Source organism: Macaca mulatta, chromosome 11, assembly GCF_049350105.2.
Source record: "Macaca mulatta isolate MMU2019108-1 chromosome 11, T2T-MMU8v2.0, whole genome shotgun sequence".
NCBI lineage: Eukaryota > Metazoa > Chordata > Mammalia > Primates > Cercopithecidae > Macaca > Macaca mulatta.
In genome coordinates this window covers 15444811-15449219 of record NC_133416.1, presented here as the reverse complement: position 1 = coordinate 15449219, position 4409 = coordinate 15444811, and the positions used below count along the sequence as shown (strand labels likewise).

General features: G+C 49.5%; 1 pseudogene; it reads right to left on the bottom strand.

Moving 5' to 3' along the window:
- Positions 1 to 828: 828 nt before the first annotated feature.
- Positions 829 to 4154, bottom strand: LOC107000777 (5-hydroxytryptamine receptor 7 pseudogene; annotated as a pseudogene).
- Positions 4155 to 4409: the final 255 nt, after the last annotated feature.

Genomic DNA, 4409 nt, shown 5'->3' with positions numbered 1-4409 from the left:
TGGAGAAACCTTGTCTCTATAAAAAATAGAAAAATTAGGTGTGCACCTGCAGTCCCAGCTACTCCGGAGGCTAAGGTGGGAGGATCACTTGAGCCAGGGAGTTCGAAGCTGCAGTGAACCAAGATCGTGCCACTGCACTCCAGCCTGGGCAACAGAGTGAGATCCCGTATCAAAAAAGAAAAGAGAGGCCGGGTGCAATGGCTCACGCCTGTAATCCCAGCACTTTGGGAGGCCGAGGCAGGCAGATCACGAGGTCAGGAGATTGAGACCATCCTGGCTAACACAGTGAAACCCCGTCTCTACCAAAAATACAAAAAATTAGCCGGGTGTGATGGCAGGCGCCTATAGTCCCAGCTACTCAGGAGGCTGAGGCAGGAGAATGGCATGAACCCGGGAGGCGGAGCTTGCAGTGAGCAGAGATCACGCCACTGCACTCTAGCCTGGGCGACAGAGCGAGACTCCATCTCAAAAAAAAAGAAAAGAGAAAGAATCCTCATGTAGGCAGAATATTAGAACAAATGAGATAACAAGAGAGGTCAAACAGAAGGACCACACAGTGTTCATGGACACAGTGTTTGAGGGACACTTTCAAAGAAGTCAGTTTCAAGGAGTGAGTCCAAGGGGGAAGCTGAACATTCAGAGAGTATTTGGAAAGCAGTGCCATATGTAGATGTAGATACAGATCGGAAAAGCCAGAGTGACAGAGTACAAAGCATTATGGATGCTGACACCACAGACATGAGTTCAAATCCTCACCAAGCCACACATTAGTTGTTGCCTGGGAAAATTACTTAATTATTTTGAGCATCAGTTTCCTCCTTTTCATTATTTTTAATTTTTTCATCTACAAATAGACTTTATTTGATGTAATATAATAAAACATTTTCAAGTTTGACAATATGTATCTGACCATAAATAATCACTTAATTATGAATATAAGTATATACGGTCACATTAGCAAATCTGCAGTTCAGGAATGTGTACAAGCTTTGTCTGAAAGTACAGTGCCTTCTTCCCATTTCAGGAAAGGCAGCCCTTCCCCATGTGTGGTAAGAAGCAATGTCAATGGGAGTTGGAAGAAGTCCATAATCCGTGTCGAAATTCCACTTTATCCTGAGAGGACAGCTTGCTTTATTGTAGAAAAATAATATTCTCTTTCAGTTATCTCTTATCAAATAAAGGATTGCACTCATTTTTCCCCTTGTAGGTATAGGTACTCTTCTTTTCTCATCTAGTTTCTGTCTCCTTAGCTCATACTTATTACACAGTTGGTTTAAAATACATATATATCTTCAGAGAGACCTTTTCTGTTCCCCTACCTGCCCTTCATGTCTACCATTTGTTGCTGGGTAGGGGTGGGAGTCAGGGGACAGAATTGCTTTGGCACACAATTGATTTAAGATACAGAGAACAGGCTAGGCACAGTGGCTCACACCTGTAATCTCAGCACTTTGGGAGGCCAAGACAGGTAGATCATCTGAGGTCAGGAGTTCAAGACCAGCCCGGCCAACATGGTGAAATCCCTCTCTACTAAAAATACAAAAATTAGCCAGGTGTGGTGGCAGGTGCCTGTAATCTCAGCTACTTGGGAGGCAGAGGCAGAAGAATTGCTTAAACCCAGGAGGTAGAGGTTGCAGTGAGCCGAGATCGCACCACTGCACTCCAGCCTGGGAGACAGGGTGGGTGAGACACTGCCTCAAAATAAAAAATAAAAATAAATACAGAGAACAAAGTATCTAGAAGGAACAGACTGGTGTTCTGGAGTATTTCCCAAGAGTGGTTCAGGTGACTTCCGCTTCACACAATTTGGTTTAATACAATGCTGCTCAACAAGAATGAACATGTTTATGTCCCCATCTCCAGAAGCATCACAACCTTTCATGGACAACCCATTATTCCCACACTTTCTCTATATAACTTACAGTTATGGACCATCTTGTGGGATGGTCCATGGCCCCACTGCACCCTTGTGAAAAATGAGAGTCAAAAACATGCCAATAATCATGTTAATGACAATACAGTTGGGTACCACTCGCACTTCACTGAGATAAAAATCCTCATGGAAGGCATCCCCCTCACATCTCAGGACCCTTCAGAGCACAAGAAAAAGCTTTGCTCTGGTTGTATGCTGCTCTCCATCCTGAGACCTGTTCCTGAGCTACACCATAACAATAAGGGAGTTAACAAAGAAGTACATTAGTGGGGAAGTTACAGGGACCCTGCAGAAAAGCCAAACTGTTTGACAGAAGCTTGAAACAAACACTGCTCTGGGAAATTATTTGTATTAGCTGATGACTGGGTTCTGTTTTCTAACATGGACATGCAACATATTCAATACTATGCTTACCACAGTTTGCTTGGTAAACCCTTCTGTCACACAACAAAATACATTCTGTCTCATGAATGATTCCCGAATATTCACCACAAGACCTAGACTCCGAAGCATGGGAAGTGTGCATTGGAACTCTCTTCCACTTGCATGGATTTGGACATGTGCTAAGAACCTGAAACTGCTTCCTTTCTGGAACTCAACTCTGTCAATGTGCTTACTGCTGAGATGATCTGCTATCTTAAACTGAGAACACAAAATAACACTGATCCACGGAAAAAAGGAGAGGTCACCATCTCCCTCATAAGATATTTTGTACATCAGGTCACCCTGTTTGTGACGTTTTAGCCATCCTAAGAAAGGACAGAAGCCACATTCCATTCTGCAGTCTTGGCAAATGACTTTCTTCTGTTTCCACCTCTATTTTGCCTTGTTTATTTCATCTCCATTATCCCGCTTTCAGTCACAAATCATGACTTTTTTTCTACAGTAGTCAGAGTTTTGTAGGACAAACTCAGGTCTCTCTGGCCTCTCAGCAAGCTTCAGGGCTTCATGCATGCCTGCAGCAGAGAGTGTCCGGTTGATTTTCTGGTACTGGCACTGGAGCCGGCTGTGATAGGTGGTCCTCAGGTCCCGGTTGAAGAGGTCATACATAAAAGGGTTAAAGAGAGAGTTTGCATAGCCCAGCCATGGAAATATCCTCTCCGTTAACGGTGGGATGCAGCTGCAGGCAGTGTCACAGAGGAAGGGTCTGGCTGTCAAGAGGAGGAAAAAGGGGAGCCAGCACACGGTGAAGGCCCAGACGATGATCCCCAGGGTAGTCGCCGCTTTCTGTTCCGGCTTAAAGATGGAGATATTTTCCCTTTCATGCCTGAGGAGTCTCGACGGGTTTACACACCCTTCCACCTCCTTCTGGAACTTCACTGTGCCATTCGGGGTGACTGCTGCTGTCTGGCTTCACTCGAGGGAAGCCGGGGAACCTGTGTTAGGCCGCGCTTTTCCTGGAGGCCTTGTAAATCTGGTTGTACATGAAAAGCATGGCGGACATGAAGATTAGGATGCCACTGCGGTGGAGTAAATCGTGTAGCCAAAGTCTTGACTGACCAAGCACACCTTATCATCATTTACATTCTGAGCCCAACCAAAGAGTGGGAGGTAAAGTCACAGAGGCGGAGAGAAGGCAGAAGAATCATCTTCGCCATGCATTTCCCATTCTGCCTCATAGGGTACGTGAGTGGCCTCCTGATCCCAAGGTACCTGTCGATGCTGATCACGTACAGGGTCAAGATCCAGGCCGTGCAGCATATGACATTCATGGAGAAGACGACGTTACAGAAAAAGTGTCCAAAGATCCACTTGCCCCCGATGAGGTCGGTGACACTGAAGAAGGGCATGACCGCCACGGCCACCGAAAGGTTGGCCAGCGCCATGGACACGATCAGGTAGTTGGAAGGCTGGCGGAGCTTCTTGACGAAGCGCACGGAGATACCACCAGGCAGTTGCCCGCGATCGTCAGCAGCTAGATGAGCGTCAGGACTGAGGCGATCACAACTTTCTCGGCCCTTTCTTGATTTGCTCCCCGCGGCCGGAGGCATTGTCCGGGGGTGCGTCCCAGGTGGGCGCCAGGCTGGCCGTCACCTCGGGGACCCCGCTCAGCAGATGCGGCGTACCGGAGCCCGCGACCGGGTCGGCGCCACCGTCGGGGCTCAGGTCGGGCAGCCTGCCCCCCACCTCTGGCAGGAGGGAAGAGCGGAGGCGCCTGTAGAGGTCCGGGTGGCTGCTGTTAACATCCATCACCGCGCCGCCGTGCGGCGCTGCCCAAGAAGCCGGCCCCACCCCCACCTCCACCGCCCCCCCGCCCGGCCCCCACAGGCTCCGGCTTTCGGCCCCGGGGCTTTAATTCGCGGGTTCCCCTCCGCCTGGCCCAGCTTGAGGCCTGCGCGGGCTGCTGGGGAGCGCCAGGCTCGGCCTCCGGGCTCCGCCAGTCCCAGACCCCCGGCCGCTGCGTGAAACGCGGGAGCGCTGCCGAGCGGGGACTCCCTGCGGGAGGGGCCTCGGACCCCGACGGACGCCCGGCACG